Raw genomic sequence first — 19651 nt, 5'->3', positions numbered from 1 at the left:
CAAATCAAATATTAAACACGTTCATCCTAAGGATGGGGAAAAAACATGAACATTTAATATGATAACAGTCCTATCCAATACAGTAAGGCAGCAATAACTAAAACCGCATGAAGATTAAAAAAAGTAAGTGCCTGCTGAGCAGTGGTGGTGCATACTGTTAATCCTAGCACTCAGGAAGCAAAGGCAGTAGCAAATGGATCTCTATAAGTTTGAGGCCAGCCTAGTCTACAGAATGAGTTCCAGAACAGCCAGGGCTACATAGAGAACCCCTGTCTAGAAAGGAAGGAAGGAAGGAAGGAGGGAGGGAAGGAAGGAAAGCTAAGCACCTGCAATAGTATAAAGAATGAGTACTTAGAAAAGTCCAAGACATGCCACAGATAAATAGAAATCATTTTAACATGATACAGGCATATGAAAGTCCACAGTAAAACAAACACAATCCCAACTCACTCTGAGATCAGAAACAAGGCAAGGACTCACTCTTGCCACTTCTGTTCAGCTGGAAGTCTTAGCCAGAGCAATTAAGCAGGAAAAAGAAATAAAGGACTTAAAAGGAAAGAAGTACAGTTATCTCTGTTTGCAGAGAGCATGACCTTATACTTGAAGAATATAAGAATTAAAAATCAAGACATAAATATTAGTTGCATTTTCTATACACAAACAGTCATCAAAAGGGAAGTTAAGGAGCTGGAGAAATGAAGGGAAGTGAAGGGGCTGGAGAGATGGCTCTGTGGCTCTGAGCATTTGTGGCTTTCCCAGAGGACCATACATTCCCAGCACCCACATCAGGGGTCTCACAACCACCTGTAACTACAGCTCCAGGGAATCCTCAGGCTCTTGCATTTACATACACATCTCAACATGCAGACACATGCCTATACATAATTAAAAATAATAAAAAAATTAAAGGAATTGGTTAAACAATTCCATTTATAATAGCATAAAAACAATAAAACACTTTACTTGAAGAAATGTAAAACATTATTGAAAGAAAGTAGTAGAGACACAAATAAATAAAAATATATCCCTTCATGGGATGAAAGGCAATATTGTTAAGATGTCAATATTTCCCAGAATAATTGTAAAGTCAAGTAATTTCTTGTTAGAAATTAAACACTAATATTTAACACTAATAGTGTTTTTTTTCAGAAATAGAAAAATCCTTCCTAGAATTCTTATGGAATTGTGAAGGATCTTGAGTAGCCAAAACAATCCAGAGATGGGAAAGCAAAGTTGGAGGCTTTCTTGATTTAAAAAACATAGTTTAAAATTATAGAGATGCCTCAGAGGTTAAAAGTAACAATTACTCTTCACAGGGCCTGGGTTCGGTTCCCAGCACCCACATGGCATTTCACAACCAGCTATCACTCTAGTCACATGGGATCCTATGTCCTCTTCTGGACTCCATGGGCACTGTACTCATATGCACCTACATACATATAGGCAACACACCCACACACCTAAAATAAAAATAAATGAATCTTTTAAAAAATTTTAAATCACAGTTATAATTGGTACTGGCGTAAATACAGACATAGAGTGCAATGGCAAAGGATAGAGCCCCCATCAAGTCTCCATGAGATGATTGAATGATCTTCTATGAGGTCACCAAAACCACAAGGGTGAAAGGACAGGACTCCAAGAAGCAGTGCGCATGTATTTAATCCCAGCATTTTGGAGGTAGAGACAGAGCATCTGCACTTGCAAGTCATCCTGGGCTACACAGTAAGTGTGAGGCCAGCCTGGGATGAACAATCAAGGAAATACAAGAAATGACTGGGGATGTGGACATCCACAGGTGTCGATGAAGTTGACCTCCTATCTTGCCACATACAGTAGCCAACTCAAGATGGCTGGAGACCCAGGACTACAAATGTCTCCTTGTTTCATACAGGAACAAACTCAAGATGGTTGGAAATGTCCCAGGATAGAACACAGGCCACCAGCAACCAGCAAGCATGTGGAGAGCATCTCAATATCACTGGTGAAGCCCTAGTAAGGCATTGTCTTACACCAGACACAATGACCACTGTCTCAAAAATAAAATCAAATGAAAAGTATTGGTAAAGATGTGGAGAAATCACAACACTTCTGTACATTTGGTAGGGTTGTACAATGATGAAACTTTTAAATTAAAACTAGAAATAGTAGGTATATACCCAAAATAACTTAAACTGACATTTCAGTAATATGTTTTCACACCTGTTTACTGCCCCAATATTTACAATAAACAATGTGTGTAAGCAATCTTAGTATTCACAGACAAAATATGCTCTAAGCATGCAGCAGAATATTACTCAGCCTTTAAAAAGGAACTCCCGTTATATGTTGCAATGTGGTGAACTTGCAGACATCATGCTAAGAACTGAAATAAACCAGTCCCAGAAAGGCAAATGCTGCCTGGATCCACTCTATCTCAGAAGCAGAGAGCAGACTGGAGAGGAGAGGTAGAGCATTGTTGTTTGAACAATCTGGAGCTTTGGCTCACGCAAGATGGAGGAGGGCTGGATTTCTGCTGCTTGGCACTGTCAGTCTAGAATAACATTGGGCTGTCCACTTTTAAATGGTGACAGTAGAGGAGTGGTGGGCAGCTCATTCAGTAAAGGGTCTGCTGCCCAAGCATGGAGACTTGACTGGAATGTCCACGCCCATGAAGAGCTCAGCAAGTCAATGCATAATCCCAGTTGTGGGGTGCTGAGACAGGAGGATCCCTGGAGCCCACTGGCCAGCCAGTCTAAGTAAATCAGTGAGTTCCATGCTCAGTGTCTCAAAATATAAGGTGAAAGTGACTGAAGAAGAAACCAAGAGTCACTTCTGGCCTCCACAAACACTCACATGTACGTACACACACACACACACACACACACACACACACACACACACGACTGTTATTGGTACCACACCTTATCATACAAGACTGCCAAACAAAGGCAGAAACCAAAAACATCACAAAAGCAAAGGCAAGTTAGGCACACTCACAATTGTAACCCACCCTTGAGGAATCTGAAGCAGGAGGATGCCATGTATCTTAGGCCAGTCTGAAGGGTTACAGAATAAGACATATAAATAATAATAATAATAAATTATAAAAGAAAAGAAAGAGAAAGGATGACTCCCTCCTGGCATAAACCTACATTCCCAGCTCTCAGGTCAGCCTGCAACCACAATAAGACTCCATTTACCATTTTGAGGGAGAGAAAGAAAAGACAGATGGAAGGAGGGAAGGAAGAGAAAGGGATGAGGAAGAGAGAAGTATGGTCCGATCCAGCAGTCAGTGAAGTGATGAGCTGCATTTACAGTCAGCTATTCTACCTACATCTGGAACTTCAACTTGAGAAGTGTGTGATAACTGGGTGATACAGTGTGCAAAATCTATTTTCTTCCTTCTTTCCTTCCTTCCTTCCTTCCTTCCTTCCTTCCTTCCTTCCTTCCTTCCTTTCTTTTTCTTCCCTTCCTTCCTTTCCTTCTTTCTTTTTGGTTTTTCAAGACAGGGTTTCTCTGTGTAACTCTGACTATCCAGGAACTCACTTTGTAGACCAGATTGGCCTCAAACACAGAAATTTGCTTGCCTTTGCCTCCTGAGTGTTGGGATTAATGGCATGTGCCACCAGCACCTAGCTAAAAGTATATTTTCATATACAAAGTCAAATGTGAAAGTTTGAAATTATGTATTTTTAGGCCAGCAACGGTGTTTGCTGCCGAGCCAGACAACCTGAGTTTGATCCCTGAGATCCTGTGCTGGCTAGTTTGGGCTTTTCAGTTATTGTCTTTGTCCGATTGACGCTAGCTCGTTTTATCTGGCTAGAGTCTCAATTATCTCAATTAAGGAAATGTCCCATTCAGCGTGCCTGTAGGCGAGTTTGTAGGGCATTTTCTTGATTGATGGTTGATGTGAGTGGGCCCAGCCCACAGTGAGGCCTCACTCCTGGACAGGGGGTCCTGGGTGGAATGAGGAAACAGACTAAGCAAGCTGGGAGAATCTAGCCAGTAAGCAGTATTCTGTCATGGCTTCTGCTTGAGTTCCTGCCCTGGCTCCCCTCATTTTGAGAGTGTGACCTGTGAAATATAAGCTGAAATAAATCCTTTCCTCCACAAGAGGCTTTTGGCCATAGTGTTTTATCCCAGCAATAGAAGCCCAAAGTAAGGCAGAGATTGGTACCAGGTTAGGGGGTATTGCTGTGATGGTCCTGATTGTGGTTTTTTTGTTTGTTTGTTTTGTTTTGTTTTGTGGTGGGGGAGGGGGACTACGGAAAGAATTAGGAGCTTTGGGCTGGAACCATCATTGAGTGCCCAGAGCTAATGAGCTGTAGGAACTTAAGAGATATTTCTGAGAGCAGTGCTTACAACTGAGGCCTGTGAAAGGCTCTGCTGAGGCCTTTCTTATTATGAATTAAGAATCTGTGGCTCTGGTCAGCTAGGGCTGAAGGACTGGCTGTGATTAAGAAAATGCCAGTGCCAGGCAATGATGGTGTCAAACACCTTTAATCCCAGTACTTGGGAGGCAGAGGCAAGTGGATCTCTGTGAGTTCAAGGACAGCCTGGTCTCCAGAGCAAGTTCCAGGACAGCCAGGGCTGTTAACACAGATAAACCTCTCTCAAAAACCAAACAAAATGAAAAACAAACAAACAAACAAACAAACAAAGAAGATGCCAACATCTTTGAGGTGAATTTTCCAGGAGATCTTCTCTCAGAGAAGCTGTGTTCCAGAAGCACCCAAGGCTGAACCTCATACTGGCCACCAAACTTGGTGATGTGTAAGAATTTTCCAGGTTATACTGGATTTGAAGGAATGAAGGGGTCTTGGAGAGAAGTTGAGGCTTGGCACCATGTGGCAGGATCAGAGTCCCCCAAGAAGAGGCAGTTGATGAAAGTGCAGACCAGTTGCAGTGGAGACCCCAACATTTTAGAGATGCCAGGCCCACAGCAGCAGCTGACAGATGGAGTAGGCCAGTAATTAGCACTCCTCCGTGTCTTCTGCTTTAGTCCCTGTGTCCAGGTTCCTGCCTTGAATTCCTGCCCTCCACTTCCCTGGATGATGAACTACAGGCTGTAAGAAGAAAAACCCCTTTCCCTGAAAGTTGTCTTTGTGTCATCACAGGTAGAAACTAAGACAGACCCACAAGGTAGAAGGAAAGAATTGAATCTTGAAAGTTGCTCTCTGTGCTCCACACACTTGCCATGTCACCCCCCCCATAAGTAATAAAATTCTCAAATGGTGTAACTAACATTAACAACAAAAAGACAGTCACCCAAGAATGGCAGAAAAGACGTCAGAATTGCTAAGATGAATGAGAGAAATGAGAAATAAGGGGCCGAGCAGACTGTGCCCATGGACGGGGAGATTTGAAGGAAGTCTCAGCATGCACACAGTCTGCCCCAGAGTTCCCCAGGGAAACTGATAAGATTATGCCAACATCTGTGGAGTCATTAAAAGAAGGCTGAGGCTTATGGAATGATGAGCACGGAGGGATGAGCCTAGAGTCGGAGTCACAGCAAGGAAACCAAACTGTGGATAGGAAAGAGGAAAACTACAAATAAACTAACTTGTAACTGCTGGTCTGGCAACAAAATTGCCATTGCATTTGGGTGGAGGAAGCCTGGCATTTAAAATGAAGGCAGAGCTTGGCATGGGACTTTATAAGCCCTGCCCCTGGGGAGGCTGAGCAGGAAAATTAAAAGTTCTAGGTTAGTCTGAGCTACATAGTAAGACTGTCATCTCAAAACAACAGCAAAGCCAGGTGTAGTGGCACATGCTTTTAGTTCCAGTACCAGGGAGGCAGAGGCAGGAGAATCTCTATGAATTTGAGGCCAGCTGTGTTGCATTCATTTATGATGTGCAATATTTATTTAATGATGCAAAATGTGTTTCATTTTTTAATGTTGTATTTGTTTAACTCTGTAAAGCTGTGTTACTTTGCCTGCCTAAAACACCTGATTGTCTAATAAAGAGCTGAATGGTCAATAGATAGGCAGAAGAGGGATAGGCAGGGTTGCCAGGCAGAGAGAATAAATAGGAGGAGAAATCTAGGCTCTAAAGAAGAGGGAGGAGTGAAAAAAAGAGACAAGGGTAATGTCAGGGGCCAGTCTCTCAGTCAGAAATGAAGAAGGAAAGGAAGATATATAGAATAAAGAAAGGTAAAAAGCCCAGAGGCAAAACATAGTTAAAGAGAAATGGGATAATTTACGTTAGAAAAGCTGGCTAGAAACAAGCCATGCTGAGGCCAGGCATTCATAAATAAGAATAAGTCTCGGCGTACTCATTTGAGAGCTGAGTGGTAGGTCGCCAAAGAATAAAAATATCCAGCTACAGTGTTCTCATGACCTTGGTGCCAGTCGCACTTCCTAAATGCACTTCTAGCTCAGGAATAAGAGAGGGGGGAAAGAATGAGAAGTTGGGTTTCATCAACATGAAGAAATACTATTCATTGAGAGGGGAGATGAAGTGGCTCATTGAGTGAAGGGCAGGCTGAACAAGTACGAGGACCCGGGTTTACATTCCCAGCACCCACATAAGAGTCAGGGATGGCTTCACGCATCGGCAGCCCCAGCGCTGGGAGGCAGAGACAGGTGGAAACTTGCTCACTGGCAGTCAGCTTAGTACAAATGGTGAACTCCAGGCTCAGTGAGAGACTCTGTCTCAGCAAACAAGGGTGGAGCGTCATGGAGAAAGACCCTCAACAATGACCTTTGCCCTCCACCGTTCAGCTCACCTGATACATAAAACGGAAAAGACGTTACTGAGAGCAGGGAAGAGCATGCAGTCAGCCCTTGTCATGGTTTCTCTGCATTCTGGGGAGGCAGGGGTGGTTGTGGCTGTCTTGGAAGCTTGCCACTTCAAGGTCCTATGCCAAGGAACAATGCTCCCTGTGGACCTAACCAGACCAGTGCGTTCACAGCTGCATCCCACCTCCCCATGAACTAGAAGACCCTCAGTTCGTGGCTTCCCTGTCCTGATCCCACTAATGACCAACAGATGGAATCTACTTGGTCTATTTCGCTATGGTCAACTCACTCTAGACCAGGTGGGAGCAGGGCTGAAAGTGAAAGGTGAAAATATTTTGAAAGTAAAATGTCCCATTCCCTACGCTGACAGAGAAGCATTGAGGCGGGTACAGAGGGACTCCCCAGAAGAGCCATACACAAGAGCCAGCAGGTCACCAGAAGGAGAAGTGTGTCAGTTCAGGGACTTCCCAAGGGGGAACCAGAGGGAGGGCCTCAGGGTCCCCCAGGCACGGAGTGTCCCACCTGCCTGCTGCTCTTCTTCGGCCCTGGCTGTGGCTGTATCCTCCAACCCACTCTCCATCCACACCATTCCACAGTCCTACCTAGACCTGCAGAGAAAAGCCTAGCGCCCTGCCCCCTCTGCCTGCTTCATGACTTGCTCTGGGTTCCAAGCACCCCAGACTGCCAGGTTGTCACTAACAAGTCGCCTTTGCTCGACTTCCACCCTTCACACCTGGTCTTTCAGTCATTGGAACTTTCTGTGCTCCTAGCTGACTATCAGCCTCCTACTGGGGCTTCAAAGTTAAGTTCAAATGTCATGGCTGTCTGCTTTGATCTGTCCAAAGAGCGTGAGTCACTTCTTCCTCTGGGTTCTGTCCCTGCACCACAGCACCACAGCCCAGAGGCCCGGATGTTTCCATTCACCTTCTAACCAACAACCCAGCAGGAGCCACATGGGCTGGGTAGCTGCTGAGCACTGCCTCACACACGGCAGGTGTGTACACAGGTTTGCATAAACGACTGAATGGCAGGGATCCCTTTCTTTGGTGAAGAATCATGCAGCCCATGCACTCCAAAGTTAAAACCGACTCTGGTTCCTGTTTCTGAAATTCAGTGAGCTGAGATACCGAAGGCCTCTGCATTTCTGAAGGATAAGAACATCAGTGCTTCAGTATTCCCTTTCTCAGGACCTTTGCACATGCAACCTCTCTACTAAAACTCTCTCCTCTTTGCAGCCTCATCCTCAGATTTCATCTCCGGGGTCATGCTCCAAAGAGACTGCCTGCTTCCTAACTGTCATATTATCAGGATAGTGACCTCTCTGTCTTGTCTTTATGACTCATCATTGTCTGGGCACATCATGTCCCAGAGGTTGATAAATCGCCAGCTTTCTTCACCACAATATCCCCAGTATGCAGAATCGGGTGCAGAATTCATTGATAATGAGTGAACGGATGAATGAGGTTTGTGTGATGGAGCAGACACTGAGCAGTCCCTGGAGACTCAGCTTTCCCACTATCCCCAGGAGGTACCCTCCCCTCACCCCTAAAAGTAATCCTGGATCCCTGAGTCTGACAGAGAAGACTGTCCTCAGATTAGTGACATTTGGAGATGGCACATCACAGGTTCTTAACGTTGTCAAGTGGATGAATGAGACTAGCAGGCCTGGACCAGAAGAGAACTCTCTCACTGGCCTTCAGCCACCTCTTTTGCTTTGTCTGAGCTCAGCTCTGCACATCTGTAGACCAGGTTCGGTTGCTAGGCTTCAGTAAGAAGCAAGGGAGTAGGTGCTGGCACACGGCAGCTCTGTGCTTTCTGGTGCCCATTTTTCCCACTGTGCTGGCTTAGGTTACAGCTGAGGACATCAGGCTCATGGCTTAGTGGGTGGCAGCTGAACATGAAGAAGGACCTGCCCCAGTGGCTGTGTACGTGCAGTCCCCATGGGTCAGAACCTCCTCCAGCCTGCACAATCTGTGCAAATTCACGAATTCTTGCAGCCTTGCTCAGGTGTGTGTGCGGCCTCTCTGTGGCTCACAGACAAGGGCTGTTTGAAGCATGCCTGCTTGAAGTAGTGGCAGAGAACTGGGCCAAGACAGCACCTGCCCCCTCTGTCTTCAGCACTTTCCCCCACACTCCCCTCTGTCCGCCTGAGGTGGCATGAGCTTTTAATCACCACTGGAGAGAATCGGGAGGCTCCCATCTTGGTCCTCACATCAAACTTACTTAGCAGATCAAGGAACAGAGGCCCAGAGAGTCCCAGAGGCCCATTTGTGGTCAGGCAGTAAAGAAGGCTGAGGCTTGAGGGAGAGCTAGACCGTGCATTTGCCCCTCCTTCTGGGACAGTTCTAGTGTTTTGACCCTCCCTGGGGACCGCAGGGACAGCTTAAAGGGCCCCAGCCAGGGAATATTCTCAGGTTGTTTCAGAAGTTCCAAGTTTACTCAGCGCTCCTGTTTGAGTTGTCATGAAAAGTCCCTTCATCCTGGGCCAGAGTGGTGTCAGGGAGGGGGGTAACACCTGCAAGCTGCAGGCTGTGGGTGGGGCCTCTCCCAGCTCCCCCCACTGCATGTGTCTGGGGCCCTGGACCAGTATTTGACGAAAAGGCTGCCAGGGTGAGAACACCTTCCTTGAGGAAGCCTTTGTCCCATCTTCACAGGACAAAGCCCCCCCAAGGGACTTCCTGGGTGGCACCTGAAAACCCGCCTTCCCTCCCTGAGTCTGAAACACCATCAAAGCCACGTGGTACAGTGGGTGGCACATGCCTGTAGTGCCAGCCATAGGAGGCTGAGGCAGGAGAATCACAAATTTGAACCAGACTGGGTCACATATTGTTGTTAGTGGCAACAAGGCAGGCACCCAGTATTTAAAGAAAACCAGGTGCTGTCTTGTCTCTGCAGGCCTTCCCCTGTTGAAGGCACTGATTGGCTGTGGCTGCTCCCCTGCCCATGCACAGAGCCTGGCTTTGGGAGAAAGCACACCCCTTCTTCTTATGCCTATCTGGTGCTGCTTGGCCCTGGTACAGTAAGGAGATCACTTCCCTGAGCGTGTAGCCTGCCTGTCTCTTTACCGTTTTTCCACACTTTTCTCCTTCCCGGCAGCCCCTACCTTCCAGTGTCAAAAGCTTCTTAAGATGCCAATTTTCACATCCCTCTCTCAGGCCAAAGAAGCCTGAGTGGCCTCTAGAGTTGGGAATGTGTGAAGCCCTGGCCGAGGGCCCAATCTCCCCTGCCAGTCAGGCAGGGCGTCTATCATTCTGTCTGTGAGATCCGGTGGGGACTGGACACAGGCCCCAGAGAAGGGCTATTGCAGAAAACACCCCATTGTGGGGATCACACGGCCAGGTCCCCTCTGAGGAATAGCCTTAGGTAGTGTTCCAGGTCATGAGTCTTCCCATGGGGTGGCATCCCACTGTACAGGCTGGGTTCCAATTGTTCTGACTCTCCCCATCACTCTTAACCCAAGGACAAGCTTATCCCCAAGGAGCCCAGCATTGCCATCTATGCACTGGCCTCACCTGGACTCTGAGGATTCTGGGAGGTTCCTAATTGCCTACAAGTCTGTGGCTAGGGCTGTTTTAGCCTGCCCTGCACTCTCTGCAGCTCCTAGCATCTAGCCCTCCTCCACAGGTCAAGGTCCCTGGGGGTAGGAACATCTGTAATCCCAGTCTTGACACTCTGCTGTCCTGGAGTTCTCAAAAGCAGCCTCCTGAGATAGCACCACCTTCCCCCACCCCCATTTTATAGATGGAAAAAACGAGGACCCAGGTGTCTGGAAGAAGCAGAGGCTTGCCTAGGTTCTCCAGCTAGAAAGGCTACCATGTGCTCTAATACCCAGGTTGCCTCAGAGAGCACAGTAATTCTCTTAGGAGTTGCTTGGGACACTAATGCCTCTGTGATCTGCTGTGGCCCCTTTGGCAAGTCCTAACTACAGACATTAGCTCCTATGACTTCTCCACTTAACCATCCTTCCAGGATAGGCCTCCAAAAAGCTCTGGACTCCCCTCTTCTCCCCATGTAAGAGGTGTTGCCTCTTACCATCTGACACATGTCCTGGATTTGGTTGGCAGCTCTTGGTTGGACTACCCATCTTGCTATATCCTGGTGAGTCCCATAAGGAAAGTCACACTTCCCCTGTGGAGCCAGGTCTCTTTATCGGTGAAGTAGGCACCCACCTGCCTGGAAGGATTTGATGGAATTTAAGTAATAAACCATACTGGTTTGTCGTCTCTGATGCCCTCCCTACAAAACAGCCCCCCTGGAAGCTTCCCAATGCAGAGCTGCCTGGCTGACTGTCTATCTCCAGATCCTACTTTCCTCTCCCCACAACTTCTTTCAGGCAGTTTGCTCAGGCAAGGAATCATGCCAGCCATGCCCCTGCTTCCACAACCCTCCAACATCCTTTGAGCACACACTAAGTCCCCCAGACACTCCAAGCCAGCTGAATAGGGGACACCTGCCTTGACTCTGCCCAGTCTAACTGCATAGCCTTCTCAGTCTCTGTGTCCCTAGCTGTGACACAGGCACAGAACAGCTCAGTGTCCCACCCCAGTGCTATGCAAAAGTCAGAGAAGGACCACAGGTTCAGGAAGAACCAGGGCTAGAGTCTACTTACCTAGTTCTTTACAGTCCTCCTCAGAATGTCATTCCTCAGACTGGTGCAATCGGGTGACCTCTTGGAGCTGGGAGTCACAGTGGGACTCGAGTGATGGTGGGAGGTGTGGATTTAAGGAGGTGGCCAGGAGACTAATCGGGTGCAAGTCCAGAATCTAAGGGAGTCACCACTGATACAGTCCTGGGGCTGAAGGCCAGCCGGGCATTTAGGCAGGGCTCACATAGAGGGAGTCAGTAGAGCTGGGGCAGCCAGACAGAGACAGGGCATGGCTGGGGTTGGGGCTGGGGCCAGTTGGCCGCCCCAGGGATGGACAGACCTGCGATCAGACAGGCAAGTGTCTGTCAGGCACACTATAGGAGAAGTAGGCAGGCAGCTGCACTTGCCTGAAACACAAGGCCACCAGCAGAGGCTGTGGTGTCTGTCTGAGGCCAGGCAAGGGGTGGGGATCGAGAGGATGTGGTAAGCAGTGCCCGCCCAGCCCAGCCAGGTCCTCCAGAAGGGGCGAGAAAAACTAAGACACCTGCAGGCACGCGCCCACGGCTTCCCAAAGGTTACCATTTAACAAGACATTTGGGGCCTGCGGGATGACATCTCACAGACAGATGACGTCATCCCACAGGCTTCACAGTGTCCCATGAGGCAGGCAGTGAGGTGGGACTTGCCACTTCTCACGGATGTAGAAACTGATCGCAGGTGTGAAAAGGCAGTACATCCCACCCGAAGCCCTTGGCGTCCATATTGAGCTCCTCAGCTCAGACGGGAAAGACAGAAGGTGGACACCCACTCTACGACCTCTCTTCTGCAGGAAGATAAGTGGTCCATTTTTTTCTGTTCCTTGCCTACCCCCTTCAGCATGACTTCAGCATGACTTCAGCATGACCCAGACTTTCTATCTTAGACACTGTCCCCCTGCCTCAGCACGGTGGGAAGGAGGACTCTCTCCACTACACTGGAAGAAGAGAGACCTGAGGCGCCTCCTGAGAACTTTGCTATGCCCATTTGTCAAGTGTGGGCACCCAGCCAGGAAGGCAGGGCAGCCACACACAGATGGGAATTCAAGAAAGAAATAAAGAAAAGAAATTCTCTCTTTCTTTCTTCTTTTCTTCTTCCTTTCCTTCTGTTATCTTTCTTTCTCACCCTCTCTCTTCTTCCTTCCTATTTTCTTTTTCCCTTTAATTTTCTTCTTTCTTTTTCAGAAAAAGGACTTTATTATTGAAAATTCAAATCGATTCAATGTAGTTGGACTTCCACACATTTTCCTGACCCTGCTGAGGCACCATAGATAACCTCTTCCCTTATCAGTCCAAGAGTGTCTCCTGTAACTTCACAGCAGTTTTTAGGATCCTCGAAGACTTGCCTCCAAATCCTCTCACCCCTTCAGAGTGCACAAGCTGGTTTAGAAGACGATATCTGTCCTGGGCAGACTGAAACTCTGGTCCTCACTCAGTCCCTGCACCTGCACCCAGCAGGCCAGCACTTACTCAGCCTTTGAAGGGAGATGATTTGTTCAGAACACCACAGATGAAAGGGGCTGTGATCTGAACCCAGCACCCGCCTTTGGTCACTCTCAAGGCAGCTCCTAAGGTCTCACCCAGCTGCAGCTCTAGCCCCTCAAGATACTCACACAGCCGTGGGAATCAAGATCTATGTTTCCAAATGATTTAAGTACAACATGCACAATAAGCACTCATTCTTGTCCAGCACAGAGAGGGCCGGACCCATGAGTTCCTTCAATAATCAGATCTCTCACTTTGCACTTCTGAAAACAGCATGTCTTCAGTCCCGTTCCTATCATGACTGCCGTAGTCTCCAGCAGGATCTGTACACTTCCCAGCTGGGGACCCAAGGAGAGGCCTTCCCTCTGTGGTCCTCAGGGTCTTCTGGCCTGGGCACTGGCTGATCGGGATCCATAGCCACTCTTGGCTATCGGTGAAGTGTGCAGACACTGAGCTCACTCATACCAGAGATACAGTGGAGCTGGCAGCTCTCTCTGACAGGTGGAGTAGAAAAGAAGTTTCTTCTTGTCTTGAAGCAAGGGAGAAGTCCAGGAGAAGAGGGGTGATGAGAAGATATTTGGAATCCAGAAGATAGAAGTCAGGCAGCTCCTACCCAGCAGCTACACAGAGGGGGAGCCAAACAGAGCACCACCGCCTTCACAGACCATAGGAGGTAGACAGACCTGCTCCCATTTCACAGATGAAGAGACTGAGGCTCAGGAGTGTTGATGGCTTTTTTTTTTTTTAATTCTTTACTTTTTGTGGGGGCCACCACCCAGCTCCCAAATAACTACACAGCACAGAGACTTATTCTTACTTATGAATGCCTGGCCTTAGCTTGACTTATTTCTTGCCAGCTTTTCTTAACTTAAATTATCCCATCTAACATTTGCCTCTGGGCTTTTACCTTTTCCTATTCTATATACCCTTCTTTACTTATTCTGTGGCTTGCTGTGTGGCTGTGTGGTTGGCCTCTGATGTCCTTTCTCCTTGTTTCTTCTTCTTGAACCTTCTCTTTATTCTCTCTGCCTGACAACCCTGCCTATCCTTTCTCCTGCCTTTCTATTGGACATTCAGCTCTTTATTAGACCAATCATATGTTTTAGACAGGCAGTATCACAGTTTCACAGAGTTTAACATAAATGCAACATAAAAGAATGCGGCATCTCTTTGCCTCATTAGACAAATGTTCCAGGGCATAAGGGAATGTAACATATCTTCAACAATTATTCCACAACACAGGAGAGGAAACCATCCCCCAACCTTTGAGGCATTAAAGCTGGTATTTGAACCTAGCTCATTTGAATCTAAAAGGGGTACAGCCAGACAGAGGTTTGCAGGAGGGGTGGGAGCTGCTTTGAGCTGCCTCCATGGCCCCATCTAGCTCAGAAGCACACACCACCATCTTCACACTGACTAGTGTTTGCAAAAGGACTGACAGCAGCCCATGTGACTGACCAGATTAAGAGAGAGTGTTCCACTTTTTGTGTCTGTCTTGATCTTTCCATAGCTGTGTTTGAGGAACTTCCTACAGGGTCCCCCATGGTTGGTGTCTGCTCCAGGCTTCCCTGAGTCCTGAACCTCATGTCTGGGGAGAGTGTGTCTGGGGAAGGGGACTAGCTTTTCTTTCTTGCTTTTCTGATTTTCTTTCTTTTTCCTTTCTTTTGATCTTTACAGAGAATCTTCTGAGGGTTAGCCTGGAGTTTGAGAAAACTCAAAGGCAGGATGGTAGAGGAGTTACTGTCTGCAAGTTTCTGGTGTCGAGCAGGGGGCTGAACTACACAGTCACACGCTGTCCGGGGACACACTCCCTTCCCCTAAGCAGAGGGCTAGACACTGAAGATGGCCTTGCAGTCTGAATTTTCACTTTTCCTGTGTTACAGATGAGTCAAGGAACTTGCTCAAGATCATACCCAGGGAGTGACAGAGCTTGGATTTGAACCCCACAGTCACCCTCCATCCAACTCACCAAACTGCTTCTAAATGTGAGTGTGAGCAGGAGGCAGTCAGTGCTCTACCCCTTCTCTGCCACCTTCCCCCCTTCCCCACCCCTCTTCACTCCTCTGCCAACTCAGCCAGCTCACTCTCCCTCCCTGCCTCCCTCCCTGCCTGCCTCCCTCCCTGCCTGCCTCCCTCCCTGCCTGCCTCCCTCCCTCCCTCTTCCCTGCCTGCCTCCCTCCCTCTCTCTCTCCCTCCCTCCCTCCCTCTTCCCTCCCTGCCTCCCTCCCTCTTTCTCTCCCTCCCTCCCTCCCTCTTCCCTCCCTGCCTGCCTCCCTCCCTCTTTCCTCCCTCCCTTCCTCCCTCCCTTCTATCCCTCCATCCCTTTTTATCAATGGGTTCTTGAGTATGTCCTGAGGAAATTCTACAGTAAGGTGCATACTAACAGCCCTTGTGGAGCCCGTTTCTAGTAGAGAAGACAGACTGACAGCGTGAGGGTATCATGTGAGGCCGGATGTACAAGGGCAAAGACACTAAGATGGGAAAGAACACAGAGTGGAGGACCAGAGCCACATAGGACACTCACACCTGGGCTCTTTGCAGGTGGAGCCAGGAAGGAAGATTCAGTTCAGATGGAAATGAGATTTCCCATAGAGTTTGCAGAGGAGCAACACTATCCAATTTCAATTCACGGAAGAATCTCAGCACTCAGGACACTGATGCAGGAGGACAGCGGGTTTAAGACTAGCCTGGCTACATTCTCAAGGCAGGAGGGCAGTGCTCCAAGCATGAAGTAGGTATGTGGGTGATACAGTCAAGGCTGCTTAGTCCCCTGGTCGAGAGCTGGTCATGTTCAGCTGGGTGAATGAGGATTGACCTCTGAAGTAGAATTATACTCAGGGGAGGGACCCTCTGACTCTGTAAAAGTCATCAGTGTGTAGTTGTTAGCCCTGGAGAGATTTCAGAAGCTCTCACACCCCTCCCCAGAACTCCAAATAGTAGAGATGGCCAAGGGGAGAAAGTGGTCACTCTGTTATGCTGCCCAGGGGTCTTCTGAGAAGAAATAACAGGATAAGCCCTCCCTAATCTACTTCCTCTTTTTAATTTTTAAAAATCACTTCTTTGAAAAGAGATTTGCTTAACATATATTTTGGGAACTGTAAGTGTACAATTCAATGATTTTTTTTTTTTTTTTTTTTTTGTCAGCTTGGTGAATTGGACACCCATGATTGCAGCTAACTTGGTGGAACATTCCATCACCTAAACAGAGCTCTCATGTGTGATGTCAGCCCCATCTGCACTCAAAGGTGCACCTGACATGCTTGCCTGGATCTCTGACTTCACTTCTTTTCTGGGAATGTCACATATGTTGACAACAGTATATCTTTTATAGGTAGCCTCTTTCACTCAGAATGGAGTTTAACTTGGCTGAGTTGTAGCCTAAATGACACTACACTCATTTTCCTTGTTGAAAAATATCCCATGGCATGGAAGGACTCTTCCAAGTGTGCTTCCAGACTCTAATGAGCATTTGGATGGATGGGTGGTGACCTTTCTTTCTTTCTTTCTTTCTTTCTTTCTTTCTTTCTTTCTTTCTTTCTTTCTTTCTTCCTTTCTTTCTTGAGTTTGGATGATACCAACCTTTGTTTAACAAGAATCCTCAGGCCTCCTAGGTGTATACCTGGGGTTTAACTGCTGTGTTTAACTTAGAGAACTGGCCAGCTTTTGTCCATAGTGGCTGCATTGTGTTACTTACCCATCAGCAATCTAGGAGGGCCCACTACTGAGTGGGAATTAAGATTCCAGGACACAATATTGGCTGATGGATGTTTATTCAGGGAGAAATCACTTACACCAGAAACAGGTGACCGCTGCAGGTTCCCACCCCAAGGATGCCTCCGGATGCTCTCTGTCTCCCACCAGGAAATAAGAGAGAGATCTGGGGTCCAGGACCCCAGGTCAGGCCTGCACCTGTCCCCATGCCCCAATAAGCGTGGTCAGTGCAACAAGTGTATTCAGAGTGGAAATCTCACTACAGCTCGCTCTCTCTACCCTTGCTGTTCCTGACTTTTTCTCTGTATCCTTTCCCTTCATTTCAGGTGTATGTGTCATGTGTATATAGATGTGTAAAGGCCTGAGTGGTGTCAAAACTCTTTCTCAACCACTCCACCTTATTCATCAAGGCAGGGTTGCAGTCAAACCCATGGCTTGCCTCTGTGGCTTTGGACATGCCAGCTTATTCTGGGATCCTCTGCCTTTCATGTCTAAGGCTGGAATTACAGATGGGCCTCCATGCCCATATGGCATTCACACAGGTCTAGGGAGCTGAACCCTAATCCTCTTGCGTACATAGCAAGTATTCTAATGGCTGAGCCATATCCCTAGACCCTGGTCCTGAGGTTTTGAATGATAGCGTTCCTAGTGGGGTGAGGCAATCTCTCACCCTGGGCTTGCTTTGCATCTGCCTAATGACTAAAGATGTCTGACACCTTTCCATGAGCTTCATAGTCATTTGTATATTACTCTCTTTATGCGTATGTGTGTGTGCCTGTGAGTTTGTGCCCACGTGGAAGAGCAATAAGCACTCTTAGCAACTCACTGACCCATTTCTCCAGCCGCTGTCCGTTTGCTTTTGATATGGGGCCTCACTGTGTACATCAGATAGCCCTCAAACTTGCAACCTTCCTGCCCCCATTTCCCCATTGGTGAGACTGGGAGCATGCAGGACCCTGCCCAGCTTTGTATACTTCCTTCAGAGGAATGTCGGTTTGAGTTCGCTGCCAGTGTGTAAGTTGGGTTACTTGTCCTTTGTCGGGCTGTGAGGGTTTATTCTTCCTGCCCTCTGGGTGCTCTGTCTATTGATCACACACATGATGTACACGAACGAATACCCCGTCCCTGGGTCATGCTCTCCTGTAACTGTCTTATGGTTTTGTTATGTAGCCCTGGCTGACCTGAATTCACTATGCAGAAGAGGCAGGCCTCAAACCCACTGCAGTCCTCCTGTCGCAGCCTCCCGAGAGCTGAGATTATGAAGGAGCATCACCCCAACTGTGGAGGTAGTACCACTTCATGCAAAAATATTTTAAATTTCTTGAAGGATGGTATATCCCTTCCCCTTTCCTCCTCTTCACTCTGATTTTTGTGCCCATGGAAAAAAATTACGCATTGCCAAGTCTCAGGTTATGAACAAACAGCTCCAAGTCTTCCTCCAAAGTATGCCATGTTAGTTAAATCATTAGGCCCCAGGTTTCATCAGCTTTTGATGACTTTCCAGGGCCAAGGCTGAATATCCCACAGCCCCTCCCCTCACTCTTTCCCAGGTGTTTGGATTGAAACTGAGCTGCCCACGGGCATGAGGTTCACTTCTAGTCTTCCAACTGTTCCCAGATATGTCCTATTTCTGCTGGTCCATCTTGTCCTGGCGGCACTCGGTTAACACTGCAGACCTATGGTAGGTTCTGAAATTGAGAGTTTCTGTTCTCCAACCTCATTGTTTTCTGAGAGGTTTCAACCATCCCTACCCACTTGCAAACACAGTTTCTCCACTAAAGGTAAAAGCCAGCTTTGAGATTTGACAGGGATTACATTCAGCCCACAGATTGTTTCTAGAAATGTTGCCATTTTAGCAACGTTAAGTGTTTCATTCCATGGGCATGGGGTGTCTTACAACTTACATTCTTAAATTCTTTTCAGGGTATTCTGCACTGTTCCTTAAACACACCTTGCATTGCTATGGTTCTCTCTTGCTAAGAATTTTACCTTTGAGGCTCTGGCCTTCCTTGCTCAGATGGGCTCACATGGACAGAAGCACAGTCTGGCTGGCGTGTGCACACCAAGGCTTTGCTAAAGCCCTTGATCATGTCTAGTGATTGCTCCATGGTCTTCCTGACTTCATGTATTTAGGATCATGCCATCATTTACAAAGATAGTCTTACCTTTGTAAGTTTTTGTTTGTTTGTTTGTTAATTTCTTTTTCCTGCTGAATATTCAGGTTAACACTTTTGATGAAAGGTCGAATATGATGGTAAAGTGGGCAATCTTAGGGGAAAGTTTCAGGTTTTAGGGGTAGTATGATGTTAGCTAAGAACCTTTGGCTGGTGTCCTTCAATGGGCTGAGGGAAGTCCCTTTCATTCCTAGTGTACATTAGAATAGACACCCATGTGGTGTTTTCCCCCCTTAATTTCTATGATCGTTAATGGTGGTTCACATTATGTTGAACCACCCTTGCACTCCTGAGGTAACTCTACTTGGTCTGAATTTTCTTCACTGACAAGTTCTTGATAGGACAATGGAAAAGGGGGGAAAGTTTGGGAGGGCTGAGGTTGCACTGGCTTCAGCCCACTTGGTCTGTTACTTCTGGGCCATGGCAAGACAGATCATCTCAATGGACAGGGGCTGCTCACCTCACATGAACCAGGAAGCATCGAGAGACAGATGAGGGAATAGACATGCTCTTCAAGGGATACCTAGTGATTTACTTCCTCCAAGCAGGCCTCACTTCCCAACAGTGCCACCAGATTATGAGTCCCTGAATCGATGCCCTATTGATGAGGTCAGAGAGCTCACGATTTAATCATTTCACAAAGCTGGACAGCTTGCAACCAAGATGTTAACACGTACGCAAAACAAGGGGTCATGAATTACAGTCTGTTTACCTGGGTACTAATTTTTTTCCAGCACCCTTGTGGATTTTTGTGTCTATGTTCATAAGAACTGTTGTTCTGTAGTTCCCTCCCCCCATCTCTCTGGTGTCCTTGTCTGGAGTTAGCATCATAATGAATTAGGAATTATTTTCTCCTCTTCTATTTTGTGGAAGAGGATGAAAAGGAATAAAGTTAATCCTTTCAGTTCTTGGCAGAATTCACCAACAAAGGCTGGAT

At 47.3% G+C, this 19651-nt stretch overlaps 1 protein-coding gene across 1 annotated transcript in view; it reads right to left on the bottom strand.

Annotated features, from left to right (window-relative positions):
* The window catches only part of Il21r (interleukin 21 receptor), a 34860-nt gene extending 23114 nt beyond the window's left edge, over positions 1-11746 (bottom strand). The window contains exon 1 of the mRNA XM_051192905.1: positions 11334-11746. The gene's annotated coding sequence lies outside the window, so the exon portion shown is untranslated. The remainder of the gene's footprint in view (positions 1-11333) is intronic.
* Between the last annotated feature and the right edge of the window lie 7905 nt (positions 11747-19651).

Source organism: Phodopus roborovskii, unplaced genomic scaffold, assembly GCF_943737965.1.
Source record: "Phodopus roborovskii unplaced genomic scaffold, PHOROB, whole genome shotgun sequence".
NCBI classification, from domain to species: Eukaryota; Metazoa; Chordata; class Mammalia; order Rodentia; family Cricetidae; genus Phodopus; species Phodopus roborovskii.
This window is presented reverse-complemented; position numbering and strand designations above follow the sequence as displayed.